Source organism: Culex quinquefasciatus, chromosome 1 (assembly GCF_015732765.1).
Source record: "Culex quinquefasciatus strain JHB chromosome 1, VPISU_Cqui_1.0_pri_paternal, whole genome shotgun sequence".
NCBI lineage: Eukaryota > Metazoa > Arthropoda > Insecta > Diptera > Culicidae > Culex > Culex quinquefasciatus.
This window is the reverse complement of record NC_051861.1, coordinates 43,271,427-43,295,257: the sequence shown is the minus strand read 5'-3', so window position 1 is coordinate 43,295,257 and position 23,831 is coordinate 43,271,427. Positions and strand designations below refer to the sequence as shown.

General features: G+C 39.4%; 1 protein-coding gene across 2 annotated transcripts in view; it reads left to right on the top strand.

Annotated features, from left to right (window-relative positions):
- Nucleotides 1-1,783: 1,783 nt before the first annotated feature.
- The window catches only part of LOC6049278 (5-hydroxytryptamine receptor 1), a 123,566-nt gene continuing 101,518 nt past the window's right edge, over nt 1,784-23,831 (top strand). For both annotated transcript variants that reach the window (XM_038257514.1, XM_038257508.1), the window contains exon 1: nt 1,784-2,967. The gene's annotated coding sequence lies outside the window, so the exon portion shown is untranslated. The remainder of the gene's footprint in view (nt 2,968-23,831) is intronic.

Here is a 23,831-nt window from a genome sequence, read left to right as displayed (position 1 = left end):
TCTGTATTGATTCAAAAAATCATAACTCGGTGAAAGATTTTTTGCCCATTCTGGAAATTTCTGAAAAGTTGGCATTTGATGTTCTCTAAAACATATAAAAAAAAAAAATAAAAATAGTGTTTTTTTTTGCAAATCAAGTTTTAGTGATAAAAAGTTAAATAAAAAATTCACCAAATTTTTTTTAACTTGTATCGTTTTTTTTCAGTGTAGTCCATATCCATACCTACAACTTTGTCGAGGACACCAAATCGATCAAAAAAATCCTTCAAAAGATACAGATTTTTGAATTTTCACATATCATTTTTATATGGCCAGCTGCCAAATTTGTATGGAAAATTATATGGACAAACTAATGATGCAAAATGGCTTCTTTGGGCATACCGAAGGCATCAAAAAAGTTTCAGCCGGATTGAAAAATACAAAAATTAAAATTAAAGAAAAAAGACCGATTCCGTAGAGAACTGCTCTTCCGTCAAAATATTCCCAAGAGTGAAATTTTCATTGAAAATTTAATACTATACAACTTTGTATAACATACCACAGCTGTAAAGCTCGATCCTTAAAAGTTACTAGCGATTTAAAATAGTAGTTTATTCAACAAGTTGCAAAAAGAAGATTTTTTCAGCACAAGTCGTACATTATAACTTTTTTTGCAATTCCAAAAAACACACGTTGATTGGAATGTCTAGTCAATTATCTATGTTTTTGTTTAACAATTCACCGATAAAATCAAAACAATATTGAAAAGTATAACTTTTCGACACAAGTGCTGAAAAGTTCAACTTTCGTTCATTCTAGTGCCGAAAAGAAGAACTTTTCAGTACTTGTGTCGAAAAGTTAAACTTTTCGATTCTTTTTTTATCAAAGAAAAGTAGTCCTTTTCGTCATGCGAGATGACAGGAAAAGTAGTTAGTTTCAAAACGAAATTGCATAAAAGCAATTTTTCTAAGAAAAACATTATTGAACCGAATTTAGGGTCGGGTATTAATGAGTTAATCTCTGCCAATTTCGCTCAAAATCCAAACAGATGTTTAACTAGCTCAATAAACCGTTTTTCGCTTGTGGAGCGCGAGGTCATTTTTTAGTAGGCATACACTGATGTTGCTGTCGAGACAATTTCCGTTTAGTTTAAGTTAATTAACCAAACAACAGTTCAATCTTAGCCAGCCAGCTGTGCAAAGCTTGAACTAACCGAAAGCACAACACATAAATTGAAAGTTAACACGCCAATACGACTTTCTTTTCCTCTCTAAAACCCCTTTATATAGTGACTCAACTAACTAGTGTGAAGAAGTGAAGAAAACACAAAAAATCAACAATTCAGTTTGAATGTTTCGTCGATCATCATTTAAGGTTGATCTAATACAACTGGTTGAACTACAAAAAATATCAATATGAAAACAAAACATCTTCCAGCTGATTACCCCGCCAGACTAGGTCACCGTCCATACTCCAATTCGCGTTGAATTTTCTAGATTCTATGCTTAGAACAAGATGGCATTGCTCTCGTTCTCTGCATAAACTCTCTCCTTCTGATCGCTCACGCTCTCGCCAGCACTTTCCCATCGAAAAATTTCCTCCATCACTCAGCAAACAGCCGCCGTTCGGTGGAAAACTCACATCGCTTTCCACCCCACATCGGGTCACTCACTCTCTCAATTTCTCTCTTGCATTTTTCGCTCTCCTTCTCCCTCGTATTCTCTCTCTCTCAAATTGGAAAGAGTTCTGATGCTGCTGCTTGCTTGGCACCGCTTCTGGCGCTGTTGCTTTTTTTTCCCAACCCCGAATGCAACGAAATTTTCCTCGGCGCTTTTCATCTCAGTTAGAATTTGCTCTCGTCGCTAGACAAAGGTGATTTTCCCCCCCGGATGCGTAACGCGGGCCTGGTTTGTCGGTTTTGGGGTCACAAAACGGTTGGAAAATTTGTATTTGAGTGAGATTTTGGATTAATTTTGAAATTAAGTTCTTCAAATTATTTTTGGAAAAGTGCACTTTCTCGTTTCACTTTCAACGGTTGTGTTGTGCGCGCGGAGTTACACTCTTAAGGGGGAAAGCGGCACAGGGGGAAACAAGTGGAAATTCGCTGACGGAAAACCGGAACGTACGGAAATAGTACTACACACACACACTCGACAGTCACGGTCAACGAGCGCCAAGTTTGGCCTGGAGGGCAGAACAAGTGTGGTGCAGGTCAGCCTCCCCCTCCCACCACCACACCGCCCATGTTGGGGTTGCACCTGTGCGAGTGTGTGTACTACGGTGTGTGTGTGTGACGCTCGAGTAGGGGGTCAACACTTTTGAGCTTCTCCGAGCTGCTGGATCTTCACGTTGAAAAATATTGATTGCGGAAAACATCGCCAAGTATATAGAGCTCAAGTTGTTGTTCAGTTGTTGTTGGCGGTGGCGGTAGCGGCGTGGAAGAGCAAAAATAGTTTGGATGTTTGGCCGAGAACGGCCACCGATCTCCCACCAAACCCTGTCTGAGAGGGGGGGAAGACGAAAAAAAAGTGCAACTTTAAGTCGGGAAAAAAACATCACTTAGAGTGGGTGTAGTTTTTTGTGTGGAGATGGTCAAAATCAGAAGTGTTCTCTGCCTACCTGTCATTGTATCTGTCGGAAAGCAATATTTGTGTCTAATGGAATGAGATTTTCCACCTTTGGGATCATCTACAAATATCAAAGCTGAAATAAGTGTGTGCATGTGTGTCTTGTTTTCATCTCTAAGTGTGTTGTGGCGCGTTAGTGTGATTCGTAGCAAAACAGATGTTTAGTCGTTAATAAAGTGTAAATTTCACAACACCGAAAAAAAAACCAGGTGAAAGAACCCCCCTGTCTGGAAAGCAGCCCAAGAAGTTATATAATTTTAATTGGAATTGCGGAGCACAATCCTTTTCGGCGCGGTCTCATTTTGGCTTTCCGCGCTGCTGTTTGATCCTGAGGTTCAGAGAACGAGGACGAACCGAGCAGGTAACTTTGGGTGGGAAACATTGTGGGTGGGGTGGGCCTTTTTAATCAGTGGCAGCAGCAGCGGTTCGGTAGCAGGTTCCACGAAAGTTGTTAATTTAATTTCTGCCCCGGACAGCGAAAAAAAGCTAAACGTGGCTTTGTTTGTTGGGTATTGAAGCGGTTATAATGGAATGCAAAAACATGGCTTTTTGGGCTGATGATGGCGTAATTTGAGGAACAATTATGAGACGCATTGAACAATGTATCAGCTAACTCACAATTAGTGTTGATGTTATTTCTATTTTATGGAGTGTTAATAGTTTAAAAAAAATGTTATGTTGGCTATTGTGTGCCTTTCATTAGTGTTTGGCATAACATTAACGTGGCATGTTGCTATCGAAAAAGAACACGTTTGTTAGCTAGATTCTGAGTGCAAATAAACATAATTACATCGTTGAGTTGTTTTTTTTCAAATAATTATATCGATTAGAAATTGTAGCTAAGCAAGACATGATCACACACTATTTGTGAGCATTGTTTCTAAACAAGGGCTTTTTGGCAGAATTTTTGTTAGAGCGCTAGTGGCAGGTTTCGGATATGTTAGGTTATGTTCGATAAGGGTATACAATAGTTTGTTTGATATTTTGTTATAGTCTTTGACGAAAAGTTGTTTAATTGATTAATTCCCTTGAGGTGATGTAATTCACCAGAATCATATTTCAATAACACGCTTTCTATTTAGCAATTTTCAGGATGTGTCAAGTTAGCACAACAAGATTGAAACTTCTTGCATATGAAAAGTGACAAAAATGCACGGAGTTTTTTCGGCTTTTATTGAATATCTCATGATTGAAATCGAAATTTGGCGATCTGTGAATATCAAAAGATGAGGCATTGTGAGCTGCACAAAATGGCGTTCTCAACTCAATTTGACCCGAAATGCTCGTACGACAAGTTAGCATGACAGCGACGATTTGTAGTGCGCCATTGCATCGGAATGCATTGATACATCACAAACGTTAAAGCGGTCAGGCTTACTGCGTAAAGTTGTATCGCAGAGATACGATTCGTTGACGTGGGTTGAGTTTGATTTTTCGTTCATATATTCACAATTCAAATTTCTATGTTCTTAACTTTCTCGTTGGGAGCAGATGGAAATCGAACCCAGAATCATTCGCTTACAATGCGAATACCAGTCACGGCCGCTCCTTTGTTTCGATTCATTAGGTAAAAATAAGTGACTGTTATAATTTTCAGTGAAATCTGTAAAGGATTAACGGGCATTTTTTATCTTTGAAGTTGGTGAAAAAAATCTTTTCAAACTAATACGTATTCTTTTAATCGCTAAAAACTCGTCCGGGTTAACTCGGATCGTTTTACGATCTTGGACAAAGTTGTTTGTCATAAAATTTTACATAAGAATCTCACACTTGACAATGATCTGATACATTTAGGAAAAGTTGAACTTTTCAGCACTAGCATCGAAAAACCTTTTTTTTCATCGGTGAAAAAAAAACACATGGATGTTTGCAATAAAATTATGTTCAAGAACCATAAACTACCACCGTCAGTGGGGGTGACAATGGGTCTGGGGGTGAGATTGGGTCAGAGTGATTTTTTTTACGGATTTTACCATTTCTCAGATTCTATTCAATGAAACTGAATTCTGTTAAAAGGGTTGTGTAGGGGACATCTTAAGATGACTTCGCTGAAAATATTTCGTTCCTAGAACAAATCCTGTTATTTTGACAGCTGTCTTAAGTTGAGGTACGTTTTTGACCAAAAATGACCGCTCGAAAAATCATTTTTCTAATATTTTTGCTGGAATTGCTCGAAAATTACCCAAATGTTTGAAAATCTCCACATCAATTTTTTTTTTCAGTGAAAAGTTTGTTTGAGAGCATTTTCATCCCAAAACAGGAATTTTTTAGGTACCTCTCCGATTTCAATGAAGCATTGTAGACATGTTTTCCTACGCTTATATAAGCCATTTTTGTGTATATGGAGCCAGTTACACTCGATAATGACATTTGAGAAGGGCGTAAGTATTTTAAATATTTTTGTATTTCGTAATTTAAATATAGCTGTACCTTGAAGCCGTATCAATCAAACCGTATCGTATCAAAAAGTTGTCAAAGAAAAACTTGTAGGAAATTTGACGGGCTTTCAAGGTTACTCTACACTGAAAAAATATAATGATTTCAGTTATGAGCAATGTAATTTGCTTATATCTGTTAGCCCATACATCCAATTGAAATGTGATCAAAGACAAACTTATGGGAAATTGGACGAGCGATCCGAGAGTGAAAAATCAAGTCTGTCACATAGAAATTGCCAAAAACCATCAAAAAACCTATTTTTCAACATTTTAAATTTTAAGACCGCTGTAACTTCACAAGGATTGGACTTAGGACATTGGTCAATATGGAGACTTTTATGTAAAATTGTCTGAAGAATCGACTCTCATGTTCGGTTTTTGAAAATTTTGATGTTTGGAGTACTTTTGAAAAAAACTGTTTCAGTAAATGATTTTTGTATTTTTTTAGGTGAGTTACTCCATCCTGCATTTTTCGTGAGTCTTTTTGTAACATCATAGGCTATTTTCACAAAAAAATTGAACGAAATAAAATCGTGGGCTCATCTTCAAATTTGACTTTTAAACATAAAAATCAAAAAATCTCATGAAAGTGGCGTGTTTTTTTCTTTTTGTGTACACAAAATGTATTTTTTTCGGAAAGCCCGTCAAATTTCCTACAAGTTTGTCTTTGACAACTTTTTGATACGATGCAACGGCTTCAAGGTACAGCTATATTTAAATTACGAAATTCAAAAAAATATTTAAAACACTTCCCGAACAGACGGTAGTAACCAAATTCATACCATTTCAATAACAAATACTGTTAAAATAACAGAAAGTGTTATGGAATATTCTTGCAAAATCCATTTTTGCATAAGAGTTCAATAACAGTTTATGTTATCATAACAAAATTTGTTATCGATCTAGTATTGATTGAAAGCCAGAACAACTTGGGAATAACATTTTTTGTCATGGAAGAAACTGTTATTGGGATGATCGGATTAGTTGTTAAAATAACAAAAAAAAAAAAAAACATAACAAAGATTTGTTTTAAGAATAACTTAAAATGTTATAAGTCTGCTATAACAATAACAATCCAATAACAAAAGAATCATAACGGTTAATAACAAATCTTGTTATAAATAACATAAAATGTTATTGGCCTAGTATTTTCAAAAATCGAAAAATTTTATTCCCAAGTTATTTCCGTCTGCTCGGGTTACGCCCTTCTCAAATGTCATTATCGAGTGTAACTGGCTCCATATAAACAAAAATGGCATATATAAGCGTAGGATAACATGTCTACAAAGTTTCATTGAAATCGGGAGGGTCGGGTACAACCGATTCCCTATTTGACATGGAATTGCTCGTGAATATCATTTGAAGTCAAGATAGGCGTCATTTTTTTTTGCGCAATGTATGAGGGATGTTGCCCTTTCAAAAAGCATAGTTTTACTGTTGTTTGCTCAACAAAAATATTTCAAAATAGTTTTCATTGATTTACACAAAAAATCTCGAAGCAAAACGCAGAAAACCGTTTCATCGAACAAAATAACCCAGCATTTATCGAACATCAGTGCTCGCTCGCCCAGGCTGACCTCGCCGAACCGCCCACGCACCTGACCCTGTCACCACAACTCATCGAATGCCATTTTCGTTGAAAAATTATCACATCCAACGGGGCCTCGTTTTTGCCCCTGCGACAGACGCCACCACATGCCGACGAAAAACGGCAAACGCTCACAATTTTATAATTAAAATTATTAAATAAATGGGTCGAATTGCACCAACCACCCGCACTACGTGTGGAAAGCAGCCAGCATTGATTGGGCGCATTGTGCTGTCCGGGCATTCATCGGGAAAATGAGCTGAATTGCAGAGCATTTACCACGGCAAAAAAAAAATGAATATCCCGAACGATCACCAACGTGCAACCAAACAAGCATAATTAATTTTCGCACTCTCTTATTTTTGCATATTATGTGCGTCCCTTTTTGTGCGAGTAAGTGATACCAATTTATGCGTATGCCACCAATTATTTGAAGGGGCATATTTGATGAAAATATGGGAAAATTATAATGACAGTTTTGAGCTAATATTTATAAAATAAATTGAAATATCAAGTCATGGTTTCAAAATCGTAAACGAAACAAGTTTTTTCTTAGAGATATTCAAACAACAAAATGAAGTTAAAAAAAAAGTTGTCTAGAAATCTGCGGGGTTAAAGGTAAGTAGTTATTTTCAAGGACATCGAGTTTTTATAGTGTTCTTAGTTCTATCGAGTTTTCCAGACCAAAATAATTGAGGATTCTACTTTCGATGACAAAGTTTAATGCGAACGTGGCGGCCGCAATCAACGGGGTTCTTGGTTTAGTAAGTGAGTTTTGTGGATATTGCCTTAAAGATTGCTCCACAATACTGTATCGAATACAATCGGTTGGTAGAATCGGCAGAACTTTAAAGGCTTCTGATTCTTACAGAACAATTGTATACTTTTTATTTATCTACTGAAATAACGATCCTGTCCAGGGCAGCAGAGTTGAACAAACTTTTCACAATGCATTTTTTCTTATTGCATTGAAATGTGGTTGATTGAGGGTGAGCAGTCACATTGTTGGAATTGTAATGTGAGACTGACTCAAGCTATAATTTCAGCTCGTTTGATAATGATGATTGTCACAACAGCTGTACCGGGGTTTCCAGGAATTTATACGTGGGTTACGTGTTGTTTAGGTTTAACCACATGGAGAAAAAAGGGTTCCCGAAATCGTGAACAAGCGTTCATGAAAATGGGAACCACGAACAAAGTGTTCAAATTTCATGGTACGTTTTTCAAAATCGTACCATGGGATTTGAACACTGCGTTCGAGGTTCCCTTTTTCATGAACGCTTGTTCACGATTTTGGGAACTCTTTTTTCTCCGTGCAGCATGTCGAGAATCCCCCTCGAAGCTTCAAACCATCAATTTCAAGCGTTGGATGGTAGTGATTTTCGGTGTGACCCGCGGTGGTATCATAAATGGCTCGCGTTGCACTCCCATTGTTTATCGGGAAAGTGTTTGGTTTCACGCGGTTTACTATCGTGTATACTTAAATGCATTTGCAAAAGCAATTCTTCCTCCCCCCTATCCAAGCTGCAAATCGATTAGTGCGTTGGTGGTTGCAAATTTTCCAGTGCAGATTTGGGCAGTGAAATAATAATAGTCTAGTTGGGCGGAGAATTTTCACCGCAATTTTCGGTCAGATGTCAGCCTGTTACGAACGATTCTGGAATTGTGATGCCTGGTTTTGCGTAAATATATTATATTCTCCGGTTGCAGTCACGGTGGACGTTCCGGAAATGTGTGGGTGCAGTTGCGTTGAAACGGAAGCCTTTCAAAATATTTATGTTGTATTTGGCATGTTGATAAATCACGGGAAAGGTTGAATCTATTCCGTGGTTTGGGATGACCCAGTTTCAATAATTTGAGTATTTTCACGCTGGAAATAGGCCAGATTGATCACATTTTAAATTTAAGGGCCCACATCAGCCGGGGAAGTTGTTCTCTTCTTCTTCAAAAAATGTTGCATGCGACATCACGAAGAAATGTCGTGCAACGTTTTGAAGTGGTTGGATTGTTCTGTAGAGTGATTTGAAGATGGTTGATTGAAATACCTTTCAACCATTATTGGTTTAGTACACTTTTTTGTAATAATTCGTGATTTTACAATATTTTTTTGAATATTCGGAAATAATGCAACACAAGTGCAACTAGCAATTCAGTTGCGCAGCGCAAAAATGGCAACAGCGCACCATTCTTGGCTGCTGCTGCTGCACACGGCCAGCGTTGCCACATGTACAGATATTTTTGGCACATACACCCAGAACTGGACATCGGCATAAGAGAGGACAAAGAGCACGATTCGGTAGTAAAATGGTACTGTGTGTGGACTGAGTGGATAAATCCCGAAACTACCGAGAGTACTTTGCCCATGGGTTCATCTTCAAAAAAAGTTCATCTTGCAAAAAAAAAGTGTCGGTACCGAGACTCGAACCCAAGACCTTCGGCATATTGAACCGTACCTTTGCCGAATAGGCCACCATGGTTCGGTGACTAAGTGGCGGTCATTTGTCCATTTAAGCCACTCAATAGGATGAACTGCTCCAATGAACGAATGAACACGCGAGAGGACTTTCCTCACGTTTCTTTTCGTGAGGACTATCCCCTCGTTCTTTAACTTTGGGTGTACCAAACACTCAAACTAATTATTTTTACAGTTAAAATACACTTGAGTAGTTTTTGTAAACTGCACTAAAAAGATAAACATTTTTTGCATCTTTTTACTTGCTTAGTTTTTGATAAAAATGTTTTTCTTTAAAGTTAAACTTGATTGAGTGTTTGGTCTGTGCCAAAAATATCTGTACGTGTGGCAAGCCTGCTGCACACGGCCAGCACAAAGCGAAGACAAAGGAACGTTATAGGGTAGACTTCACATTTTAGCTCTCTATTATGAAAATACATTTTAGAAAGTTGATATTTTTCATCAACATTTTTACTAACATATTGAAAATACATGCGCAATAATGTACCGTTTGCTAATAAAATTTTGAGATGTCTCACAAAGACCAAAGCCCATTATCATCCCTTTGCTGAGCAATTTTTCCTTCTCAAACTAAAAGATAAAAAAATGAATAGAAAAAATGCTAAATATATTTACAATTATTAGAGCACACTTCAATATAATAAAAATTATATATTCTAGTTTACTATTTTATGTCTGTGATCGATCGAGTACTTTCACGCTGGAAATAGGCCAGATTGATCACATTGATAAATTTAAAAGAAATTTGAATCAAAGGGCAGTGAAATGATAAAATATATCTAAACATGCATTGGAAGCAGATGATAATTATAAAAATTTGTTTCTTAGGCATGCATAGAAAGAGATCAAATATAAATCTAACACATGACTGACAGGAACTACTGAACTGAAAGCAGGTCCGAAAAAGAAAACATACTCTTTTAGTACCTCAACGAGAAAATATTTGGCTGTCTAATATTTTATTTTTGATATAATCCATTTGTTAATGTTGATGTTTAGTTCTCCAAACATGTTTTCAACTCTATTCTTTTACGGAATACATGTATTTCTAGATTTTTGGAAAGTATTTTATTATACACGGATAGAAATCCTGTCAGCAAATCCGATTATCATTTGTTTTTTTTAATTTGTGATCATTGGAATGTTTCCAAAATCATAAAAAATCTCATCACCTCTTTTTTTGTTTAAATCGACAACATTATTTTCAAATCGGAAACAAATTTTGACGATTTTGAAAACAATGATCACAAATTTGAAAACAAGTACACAGCAAAAAATCCGATGGTAAAATCGCATGCATGCACATCACCTTCGTCAAAATAAACACTTATTACACACTGCATGTAAATTTTTTAGAAACACACAAAAAAGATGCAACCGACGGGATTCAAACCCAGCACCAACAGTAAGGACTGGTGCCTTAGCACACTCGGCCATCAAACCGATGAAAGACTGTTAGGATAAACGCATATATGAGCTTGAAATTTCGTAAATAGGTTTCCCATACTGATGGGCTACATATTTAAGGGTGTAAAATCACATAAAATTGCATACAATAATGCAATATTTATATTACGCCGAGGCTTTTTACACGCAGCTGGATTACTACTTTTTTAGCTGTGAATAGTTATCGGATTTTCTGACAGGATTTCTATCCGTGTATATTACTTAAAATTGTGCAAATTGAAATGGTTACCGTAAATCGGGGTTACATTGATAAAAAAAGTATTTTCTTCTCATGACCCATGAAGAGCATCGGGGTCGCATTTACAAAGCGGCGTCTGTACCCAGAACCAGGCAATGCTCGTCCGAGAGAATAATGGCCCCGAGCCGAGAGAACGGTGGTACTATTTACGGACACAGCTCGAGATGAGCTAGCGAATTATTCCCTCGAGGTTCATTTGCAAAAAAGTTCATCCGTTAAAACAAAAAGTGTCGATAGCGGGAATCGAACCAGAGACCATTGACTTGACTGCCTCGGCCACCACATCTTGGTGACAGTGAGAGTGGTCCGATGTCGGTGTATCTCATGTGGGACACTTGTTGGAGATTTATTGTCTCAATTACGAAATGAACATTATTGTTTCGATTTTTTGTTTCAATAAATTTTGAGGGAACGATTCTCTCGACTCTTAACTGTGTGTGTATTTCTTAACTTGATGTTAACATGTAAATTTTTATTCAACAAAATTTTACCGTATTCGGTAATTTTTAGTTTACCGAACTGTTCAGCAGTTGAAAAACCGGTAAACTAAACCGAATTTGGTTAAAAAATAAAAGCGTGTAAGCAATCGAATCCAGAAGGGAAAAGGTCACCCCAGTTGTGTTGGTCTGAGCCGGGATCTGAACCCCGAACTACCGCTTACCAGGCGGAAGCGGTACCATTAGGCTACGTAGCTTGCTGACATTGATAGGATTTCAATTTAGTTTTGGATATTATCCAACTGGTAAGAATAATATTTTTTTAAACATGTACTGGGGTAGGCCATAACTAGAGGGTGACGAGCGGGAATTCTCGGGAAATCGACTATTTTTGGACCTCTCGTTTCCCGGGAAATTTGGTCGAGAGTCCCGGGAAATTGTATACTTATAAATATCGAAGCAAAACTTTTTTTGAATAATTACAAAACCATTCGAAAAATTTGAAATGGTTTAAAACATTGGATGTTAACTTGTGGAATGTTCCAATTACTTAAATTGAGAGAAGCCCAAAAAATTTAAACCCGAAAATTTATCTTAAAGCATACTTAGCAGTTACATCATTATAAAGCCTTTTTTTATTATTATTTGTAATAGAAAAAAAACCCTTTTCTAAAAGTTCAATTTCCATATCCTCTCTCGAGCATAGCAATTTCATTTTTGATGTCAATAAGTCATGTGATGTTTCGCATCAACCTCAATATTAGAATATATTTTGGAAGAGAAATCTCTGGCAATTTGTAAAGATGGCCCTTTGTTAAGGTCCGCCAATTGTGAACATTCGGGTTTTCCTGATAAATGTAAATATTTCTTCAATGAATATTTTCAGTTGACCTTAAAAAAGAAAAAAATCAATTTCAATTGTTGTTTTGAGTTGTTATGTAACATTTTGCTAAAATCTCAATACTGGGAAATAATATATTTGCTTTTTTTACTTCACAAAAATCTAATAACAAGTTCATGCAACAAGCTTGCGCAAATTTTGAAAAATCACTCTGTGCGAATTAAGACTCGTAAACATTTTAAACTACAATTTCGAGTCCCAAAAAGCTCAAAAAAAGATCTTGTATTTGCAGATTAGAAAAAAATCTAAAGGTTGAAATAGTTTCTTGAAATAATGAGACTACTTAAATAAACGTTTCTATTAATAAGTATGAATGAATTGTAACTGAATTTATTGTAAAGAAACAAATTTATGACCTTTCCCTTTTAAATTGTTAGAACTATTGGCACACTAAAAAAACTCCCGGGTCCCGGGAATTCCCGGGAAATTCAAAATCTCGAGAATCGTCACCTTCTAGCCATAACTTGGCCATTTTTAAGCTGATGTCAGTAAACGAATTTGTTTTGGTGATGGTATGAAAAAACACGCTCCAATCGACAAAATTGAATTTCAGTGAATTCCCTAATCTAATCTAATCTAATAATATGATCGACCTTAATGAATTTCAGTGAATTTCCTGCCAATAAATAAAATAGGTAATTTCGGGTGTAAACAGTATGGAATGATCTCAAGCCACCATGCGCACCCACGTTTATCATTGGGATAGCAAAAGACGAGGGTAAGCATGGTCGATCAACAAAGCGAGTTCAAGGAACGTTTACTGACATCAACATTACAAATGTCGGGTTGTGTAATCAAAGTGTGTACAGAACAAATTATAAAAAAGATCATTCAAATGTAAATGTCATAAATAAGTTGTGGGCATTCCTCTTCATTTTTCCACAATGTCAATTTAAATTTAAATTGCACAAGTTTTACAATGAAGTTTTTTTTTGTTGCTCCTTGTTCTCTGGCAAACATCGTCCCTGATGTTTGAAATTGTTTCATTGTAGAAAGCGCCCCGGCAATAATGTACCTAGTGTTCACACACAAAGAGGCAACAACAGCAACAACAACAATGTTGTTATTGTTGTTGTTGGGTGGTGTCAAAAACGCCGCCATCGCGTTGCATGGCATAGCGTGTTCGTTTAATTACATTTTTTTTTGCTCTGGCTCACTCACAAACTAATGGCATATTCACGGTACAGTGTGGCAGCGCCGATGTGTAGCGTTGGATTAAGTGGGTGTTCCCTTAAAAAGGGGGGAGAGTGGTGGTCGAAGGGAGTTGGAATGGTGGGTCAAACGGAAATGAGTTGGGAAAGGAGAAGAGGGGAGGAACAAGGAAACAAAACGAGTTGTTCCGGCAGGAGCTACCCTGGGGCCATTGGGGGTGATTTTAGTTTTGAACCCTTCGGGACAAATAATCTTAAATAGCACTGTTACTGTGTGATTTAAATGTAGAACGTCCAATTTACCGGGGTTACAAAAGTACAGGTAAATTTGAAATGTACATTTTCAAGTGTAAATGCACACAAGTAGTTATTTTTCCGATTGGTCCCCAGCGGGCCACACCGGGTCGTGCATAAAATTAAAACGCAAAAGAAAAATGAATCAAAATTATCGCGACAAGCTGTGAACGCAGTCGGAAAGTAAATAGGAACCAACGAAAAGGAGTACGCGGAAGAAGCGGTGATTCCCGGGTGGGTGGCAGTCCGAAAGATTGACGACGGTTGGGTCGACACGCGGGGGTTGGAGCGGAAAGCGTGACAGTTTTTCACAGACGAAAAATGATGCAAAATTCGCGCTACGTCGTCGTCGTCTTTGTCACGGCATGGCTGGATTCGCGTAATTTGAAATTTCACGCGAACAGGCAAAGAATATAAAATAAATGGGAAATGAAATAATAATGAAGGTGTGAAAAATGAATCGGACTGTCGGAAAAATGGGCGACGAGAAGGTTGGGAAATCTTTGCGCGAAAGGAAAACTATCCGAGAGAGTTGGTAGCACTTTAGCGATGTTTGTGCTACTTTCAAAGATAAGACTTATTGCAAAAGGATGAGTCGCGGAGAGATAGCAGTCTGAATAATGGGAGAAGATTCTTGAAATGGTTGAATGATGGTACGGAAAAACGCTGCGCACTTTAAATCCTTCCAATCCTGTGTAGACCTCAGTTCTTAAAAATCAATAAAAGCCCAGAAAGCAATGAGTCCCGTACATTGAGCAGAGGCAGACAGTACGATACGTTAGCTAGAGAACTGTCGGAAACCGACAGGTAGCTGTGCATCATTTCATCGGAATTACCTTGCGTTGCTGTGTGGCGATGATTCGCACAAAATTGTGGAAAAGAACCTATTTTCGACCTGTGAAGGATCTATTTTGGACCCCTCTATTAATAACGTATTTGTGCACAGTTCACAAATAGGTCAATGAAGAATTTATCCGCTAATGGGTTGTACGTAAACTACTTTATCTCAAACTTTTGCCTATGATGTGCGCAGTGCAGTTGCACTCCGAGCGGCGGCAGACCTTCGAACATCGTAACAGACAGCTTGACTGCGCCGTTTCCCACTCTGTGACGGTAGCTGCAAAACTGACCTACGGCAGTTGAACAACGCTAGGTCGGTTGGGACTGTTGAACGACTACGCCGCGGCAAGACTACGGCGCGTGCTGGAATTGCATGCAAACATTGCGTGAGAACGTTTGATAAAACTACTCGTTGAGATCGACTTCCGACATTTGTGCTAGCCGTTGGCTGGTGTTGCCGCTGGATGTAACCGACATGGCCGGCCAAGATAGAAAGCATGGGGCCACTAGGTCAGAGCGAACGAAGCCCCGAAGGCAAGTCCCGGCAGAGCCGAGTACCGCGTGGGTTGGCTCGAGTTGCACTTGCACGTTGCTGCAAACGCCGGTAAATCGGTCGTCGGGTATCAGAGCTGTGTGGGTAGGGAAGGTGGAAAACCTCTGTTGGTGAAAGTAATTTTAGAGCGCTACCAGCGAGAAGTGTCGAGGTTAGGTCGAGTTCATAAAGTACAGTTGTTGAGGAGCGCGCGAAGATGCAACCGAGTACGAATGAATCATAGTTAATTAGGTAAATGGACTGAGATTGGACTAGAAAGGTCCGATAAAAATGTAAGCATCTGCAAACAGCTCTTGGACTACAAAAAAAAAACTCAAATTAATTGCGTTCTTGAAATCTTAAAATTCTCAAATCTTCAAACCTCTAGTTTTAAAATTATCAAATCTCAAATCTTCACTTCAAATAAGTGTTCTCTCCAAATTACGAATTGACAAACTTATTCCACCAAATGAAGCGCATCATCCGATGAAAACGAAACTATTGGCACTACGCCCCCCGGGGCATGGCCTTCCTCTAACGTGAGATTTCTGCTCCAGCGCCTCTGACGAGACAGGAGAAACCGGGACCGACGTTTTACTTCACCATCCGATAGAAGCTCAGTGGATAAGGCGGGAATCGAACCCGCGTCTCATAGCATCATCGGGATCATCCGATCCCGATCATCCGCATCATCCGATGAATAACGTGTGAATTTCCTACAGCTGTCTCCAAACCACAACTCCGCGGAAACAGGTGCGTTGATGTGGTCAAAATGCAATTTGAACCTTTCCAAATGTCAACGGTAGCCAGCACCCATCCCTCATCTGAACAGTCAACAGCTACACTGATGGTGGTGTGAAAGTGTAGATAGTCGCGGGACTACCTTCTATAATGGGTGTTTTGTGGACTTGTGCACCCTAGTTGCAGCACACGCGCGGGCCGGAATTAATTAGTATCTAATTATCTTGCCAGACCAGATCTGCACCTAAATTAATCACGGATGGGCTGGTGCGCTAATTTGCATGAAAACGCAAACCGGTTGCATTTATTTAATTCTCGCACCATTAATCTAACCAGAGAAAAGGCTTCCGAAAATTTTCACCCTGGGGCGGGAAATTTCCACTCGGGTGTTGTTTGTGTTTGTGAGTAGGTGCGAATAACTATCGCTTTTGTGTTTAGCAAGACTACTGTCAACACATCGTTTAAAGCCGATTTGATGAGTTTGCCTTTCCCCTTTTATATAACAAAACAAAAAACAAACCATCCACATTAATGACCCCCAGGTCTTTTGTGGTCTCTATTGCAAGTTTCTGCTTGAACCTAGGAGTTCAAAGGCTTGAATGGGGAGAACATCCAAACCTATTTTTACTCCAAGGAACCTTCCACTCCCGGGTTCGTACTGACGACCTTTGTATTGCGAGTCCAACCGCCGCCAGCGATGCCACCGGAGCAGGCTTGGTTTGGTGTGTTGTGTGTGCTTTTAGCGTGAAGACGACTCCTACACTTGGAATGACTTAACGGCCTAACCACATCCAAGGCCGGGACCGACGTTTTTCTTTCCCATCCGTTTAATGTTGGAGCTGATGGGAATCGAACCCACGATCTTCCGCTTACTAAGCGGACAGCTTAACAATTCCGAGCCACGTAGCCCAGTGGTAACGCTTCCGCCTCATAAACGGTAGATCGGGGTTCAAATCCCGGCTCGGACCAACACAACTGGTGATCTTTTCCCTTCTGGAATCGATTGCTTAGTAAAGGGAAGGTAGTGTATCGTCACAAACTGGACCTTATCACGACACCTTAGGGAGGCGACCTATGGAATGTTAACATTAACCTTAACATGTTAACATTAAGTTGAGAATGAAACTGCCACTGAATCCGCTTTGTAAATGCCGGCCCCGATACTCTTCAAGGGTGTTCCCCTCAGGAACTGGGAAAGATTTACTTTAACAATTCAGCCAAGCCTGATGCTAACATGAAAGTTCAATCAGAAAACAGAAAACAGAAAACAGAAAACAGAAAACAGAAAACAGAAAACAGAAAACAGAAAACAGAAAACAGAAAACAGAAAACAGAAAACAGAAAACAGAAAACAGAAAACAGAAAACAGAAAACAGAAAACAGAAAACAGAAAACAGAAAACAGAAAACAGAAAACAGAAAACAGAAAACAGAAAACAGAAAACAGAAAACAGAAAACAGAAAACAGAAAACAGAAAACAGAAAACAGAAAACAGAAAACAGAAAACAGAAAACAGAAAACAGAAAACAGAAAACAGAAAACAGAAAACAATTTAAAATCACGTTAAAAAATACTTTAATTCCAAGCAGAAAAAATAAAAAGAGCTATAATCATTATAACAACAAAACTTTTCCAGAACTGTAATCTGTTACCGATCGCCATAATTTGACCATAATTTCCCCGCTTCCCCGAAGGAGTAATCACCAAAGTTTAGCAACTTCTTCGCTCCAACGGTCTAAGCATAGTAATGTCCCCGCTGTCCGGCACTCAAACCAGCCCCATAGACTGACCCCACACCGACCACCACTCACTTAGTAGACCTTAAATGCGCCCCAGTGAAAAGGGTAATAATTATTCATGTCAGTTTTCCGACCAAAATGCCAACCCCTCGGTCATTTCAGCCGTTTTCCGAGTGAGAGATGCTTTGATCGTGAAAAGATAATCAACGACTTTGCTTCGACGGATTCGCCGACTAATGGCACTTTTGGCACCCTGTTTGGCAGCGAGGAAATTCCGGGAAGGCACCTTCTCGGCTGGTGTGAATTTAGGGTGACCATAGCAATAACATTGTTTTCAAAGAGATTTGAAAATTTTCAAATTTGCATTATATTCGCTAAAAAGCAATAACTTTTTTGATATTATTGTCATAGAGTATTTTGACTCTATGCCTATAAAATTCCATTTTTCATTTCACTCTAGTGTTCAAGAGATAAACGTGGAAGGTGCCGCAGGTCAATGTCCTTTTTTTCATCTCCTGAAAAGTGAAGTGATAAAAGGCAGACCGCACGCACCGCATGAAAAGCCGACAAATCGACCCTTAACAGGGGCATCCAGCCCCGTAATGGGTTCAGGTCATTTCGGTTGGGGTTTGGGAAATTTAAAGCTTGTTTGAAATTGGTATTTTTGATGAGAGGAAAATCCGATAATCATAATTCGCTTAACGAGATGCATTGACCTAGAAATAGCAGCATCCGTCAGCTGTATCAAATCTGTGTGAATTCATCTATTCAGAGTAAAATTCCCTTTAGCTATCAAATTCAACCAGTGAAATACACGCTCATTGAAAAACCTTTTTCCATCGTTGGAGCTTCCAGCAGTTGATGACAAGTTATAAGTGAAATGAGGTTCTTCCATTAACCACATACTTGCCGCACGGTTGTGCCATTTTGAGCGGACATTATCAGCAAAACCACACTGTCACCATCAGCAGTACCTTTTGTGAAAATGTGACAGGTCCTCGTAGAAAACCGCAAAGCGGTGGATTTTCACCGAGGGAAGACCCTCGCTAATTGATTCAGTCTTTCGCAAGCAAAGGATACATGTCCAACGTTCAGTTATTAATAATTTAATAGAAGTTTTTCGATGTATTTTCTATGTATTTTTATTTGTAAATCAAGAGATCTAGTCTAAGGTTGAGTACGAGACATGGTAAGAGAACTGATTTTAAAAAGTCGTTTCATTTTCACCTCATTTCAAGCATATTAATAAAATACGGAATTGACTTTATAGCTTTCAGCCACTATTGCTAGTACCAACCACTAATGTCATTCTTTTATCTACAAGGACTTTACCACCCTGGGCTTCTAAGTGTTTGAAAGTATGGCACGGAGAGGAGCGCACCCACCTTGGGATTCAAACCAGCAACCTCTGGATTGTGAGTCCAATGCGCGGCTGATTGATCCACACGGGCGGTACAAGATATTTTTAGATGGGCTAATATATTGTGAAAATAACTTCAAAAATGATATAACCCAGTTGAGTTGTTTGTCGCCTTTAAAAGTTACAAGTTTATTTTATATGGGACAAGTATGCGATTATCGGTAGTACTCACAGAACCTTTTTCTCTAGCTAAAATTTGCGGTATGTAGACTGTGTATCTGCTCAGGCCAAGATTGACCAAATTGGTTGTGGTTGGGATACTGTTTGCTGGTGTTGACACGAGTATTTTGTCCACTGGAAAAAAGCTGATTAAATGTGGTTTGAATACCTGCTAATGGAGTCCGCAGTGTAAATACTGAATTAGATATTAGTTATCATGTCGCTTGAAGATAAAATGTATTGAAATCGTTGCAATTCTCAAGATCTTTGTATTTATCATTTGAATGGACCTGTAAAATTTACCAGAAAATATTGTTTCCAGTTTCAATTGCATTCACAAAAATGGTTGTATCTTAATGTGTGGAAATACTCACGGTCCCATTCTCTTAGCATAAGATATACAGGTTGCTAGAATTGCTATTTTCCTTCAGTCATTTGGCACTCATTGATTTTGTTCCTAATGAACTCGAGCAATCCTTGCCACTCTGCCTTCCTTATGAATACTTATTACTGCTTCCAGTCCAAACGCCAAAGAAAAAACGGATTTGCTGCGCAAGGTTAGGTCAGAATAGTGCCATTTCGCCCCTCTTGATGGCTTCTCAGGTGTCCATCGTTAGTTCGTTTTTTTTTTCTCTGTTCCTCTGATTATGATTTCCACGGGGCACGCTTGAAAGCACGTTTCAGTGGTGTCTACCTAGCAGTCGGTATCAGGAAATCCCACCAAAGTAGAATGCCAATAGTCCTTGTTAGGATGGAAGATGGAAGGGGAAAAATAATAATAAGTGGAGCAAGTTTTTCAATTCATTACCGGAAGATAACTCCGACGATTCTATTGCGCCGGTCGAGTATTCGTGAGATGCCTGCAAAAGTTTTTTTTTTTTGAATTAAATATACTTTATTGAATCTTTCTTATAATAATTACATTTGGTTTACATAATAAGTGGTCAGCTGTGGCTCTTCAGCTTTAGTTTGCTTTTCCTGATTTAAACACTGTTCATTTTCTTAACTTTAAATGTATATGATTTATCATTTTTGTAACACTAGGTACAATGAGGAAAAAAATTAAGAAAACATAACCTAACCTAAAACTAACTTAATCTTACCATAAACTAAACCAATCCTTGAATCAAGGGGTATTCAGATATAGCACATTTTTCTCTGAATTTCAAACATTTTTCTTGAATCTTCTGATCCAACATTTTTACTTCTGCTAATTCATGAACCTCACTTGATCTTGTCCAGCCAGGAACATTCAAAACCATTTTGAGTACCTTGTTTTGGACACGCTGGAGCTTCAATTTATGAGTTCTAGCGCAACACTCCCAAACAGGTACTGCATACTCAATAACGGGGTAAATTATTTGTTTGTAAACTGCTAGCTTATTTTTCAAAGATAGCTTTGATTTTCTGTTAATTAAAGGATACAAACACCTGATGAGAATGCTGCACTTGTTCAATATTTTATCTACATGCTGCCGAAACAATAGTTTCGAGTCAAGTATGAGACCTAAATAGACAACTTCCTTTGACCAGGGTATCGAAACATCATTCATTTTAATCAAAACATCATCCTTTGGGACAAATCGGGCCGATTTGGAAAGTGGAAAAATGATGGTTTGAGTTTTGGCTGCATTTATGCGAATTTTCCAGTCGCCAAAGTATTCGGAAAGAACGTCAAGACCCTTCTGAAGACGGCCAACTAAATATCTGGTTATTTTACCCTTATAAATAACGGCAGTGTCATCAGCAAAAGTGACAACACACCATTACCAGGAAGAGTAGGCAAATCAGATGTAAAAATATTGTACAGAAGTGGGCCAAGAATACTTCCTTGGGGAACCCCAGCATCAATGTTGAATAATCCAGAAGCAATCCCATTCAGAAAAACCTTGAACGATCTCTCCGAAAGATAGTGCTGGATAATTTTGATAAGATACATTGGAAAACCGTATAAATACAGTTTATGTATCAAACCATCATGCCAAACATTGTCAAAAGCCTTCTCAACATCCAACAAAGCAGTTGATTTAGACTCAAGCTTGTTCTGCTTGATGATTTTAGTTACTCTCGTAAGCTGATGAGCAGTATTATGCCCCTTTCGGAAGCCAAACTGCTCATTCAAAATTATATTATTATCGTTGGTAAAATCCAAAAGCCTTGAATAGATGACCTTCTCAAAGAGTTTGGACAGACTACTCAAAAGACTAATGGGACGATAACTTGTTGGCGATGTTGGATCTTTTTGAGGCTTCAAAATTGGTATGACTTTGCCCAGCTTCCAATTGGCAGGGAAGTAACCAAGTTGCAAACATTTATTGAAAATATTGGCTAGATGTTGAAAGAACTGATCACTCTGTTTTTTCAACACTAGATTAAAAATGTTATCAAAGCCAGGAGCTTTCATATTTTTCATTTGTTTAACTGCAACTTTGACTTCCTCACCAGAAACATGTGAATCTGCAGGAAATTCAAAGGTAGAGTCATTGATTGTTGAAATACTATTGGCAACTGATGTTTCTGGTCATGGAAGTTCCAAGATTATGTGAACTAACAAAATGATGCCCAAGTGCATTTGCCTTTTCCTCGGATGTAATCAAAGGAGAATCCTCAACAATAAGAGGAGGAATAGGCTTTGGTTTGTTTTTAAGAACTTTTGAAAGTTTCCAAAATGGTTTTGAATAATTCCCAAGCTGGCTTACATGTTTTGAAAATTCTTGATTTCTGATATTGTCAAGTCGGTCTTGTATGATTTTGTTCAAATTGTTAACTGAAATCTTTTGTCATAGTCCCCAGTCCGTTGATATTGTCTCCTATAAACATTCCTAAGTCTAATCAAGTGTTTAGTATCTACGTCAATATCAGTTACCTTAAAATTAACAGGAACCTCCCGAACGTTGGCAGCCTCTGCTTGGTTGATAGCCTGCTGGATCACCTCCAGCGAACGATCAATATCAGCAGAAGTTTCCGGGTGTTGATCATAGTCGATGTTGCTGTCTACCACTTGCTGAAACTGCTGCCAGTCAACGTTGTGGTAATCTTTCCGGGTTGGTTGCCGCTGCGGAGTAACGGAAGCTCCAACCTCCACAACCACCGGATAGTGATCAGAACTCAACTCTTCAAACACCTCAGGATGAGCCACGTTCTCAGCCATATTGGTAATGAAGAAGTCGATGATTGAGTGATTCCCAGACCGAGCCACCCTCGTTGGACGATCCGGACTCACAACGTTGTAGTATCCGTTTTGCAGATCGTTGTGCAGAATCACTCCGTTCCGATTCCTCCTGCTGTTGCCCCAAACTTCATGCTTCGCGTTGAGGTCACCAGCAATGATGTACTTTGCGCTCCGCCGTGTCAGCTTCTGGATATCGCCCTTCAGTTTTGCTGCTGAACCATCTCTGGAATTCACCTGACGTGGGCAGTATGCAGCAATGAAGAGTACTGGGCCAACCGAAGTGGGAATTTCCACCCCAACGGCCTCGATGATGTCCAGCTTGAAGTGTGGCAGCCGGCGTGGCTTGAGATCACGATGAACAGCGACAAGCACACCTCCTCCTCCAGAGGTGGTCCTATCGAGCTGCGTCGCGATCTTGTAGTTTTGCAGATAAACTTTTTCACCGGGCTTCAGATGAGTTTCCGTGATGGCAGCTACGTCGATCTCCTTCTCGCGAAGAAAATCCACCAGCTCTAAGTTCTTCCTCCTAATGGAGCAAGCGTTCCAATTCAGCAGCTTGAGGGACCTACGATCCATACTGGATGACGAACGAGGTCAGCACTTCAATCTGCTGGGTCTTGGTTTTGCATCCACGCAGTGCAGCGGACATCTGTTTGAAAATATTGAGGAGTTCGGTTGAGGTGTAAAGATCATTACCATTTTCCTCAACTGCTGGTTCTTGGGTTGGTCTTGGCTCCTGGCTGAAGCCCGGTGGTGGCGGTCTCGGCTCCTGGCTGGAACCCGGCCGTGGATGATTCATCTCAGCTCTCTTCCTGGGATCCAACGGCAACGGTGCCAAGTTCGGGACCTGGCGTCGCGGTTGAAGAGGTGGAAAATTTTGCTCCACCAGGGCTGGAGGAGTTCTACGACGCTGAGGCTGATTCTTCGTCGATGCTTGCTGCCGAATTTTCACGAACTCAGCTCTCTTGGGGCACTTTCGGTCGGTTGACGAGTGCTCACCGTTGCAGTTGAGGCACTTCACCAGCGAATCTTGGATGCACTGGGATGTGATGTGCGCATCGGTACCACATTTGGCGCAACGACGCTTCAGGTGGCAGTTCTTACCTCCGTGCCCGAAGCCCAGGCAGTTGAAGCATTGTGTGACGTCACGATGCACTGGTCGGTATCGCTCCCACGACACGATAATGTTGAAAACCGCTCGGATTGCCTTCAGCTCAGGAAGCGTCGTCGATCCCTTAGCCAAATGCAGCAGGTAGAGCTGGTCACGGTACTTGATGTCTTTGTTGCGTCGGCTCATTTTGTGCACGGCCAACACATCCAGTTTCAAAACTTTTAGCTCGGCAGCTAATTCCTCCACTGGCATGTCGTACAGACCTCTGACGACGATTTTGAACGGCTTATCCATGACGACATCATGGGTAAAGTACTCCGCCTCGTTTTCGGTCAAGTAATCCTTGACCAGTTGATAGTGCTGCCTGGATTGCACCAGCACCTTAAATCCGTCCTGACACAGACGAATGTTGCCTTGGACTTTCCCAGACTTGATGAGTTCAACCAGCCCCGCACGAAAGTCGATCGTTGCTGCTGATTGCCTCACATAAAAAGGAGGCAGTTTCTCCTTTCGCTGTTTCACTT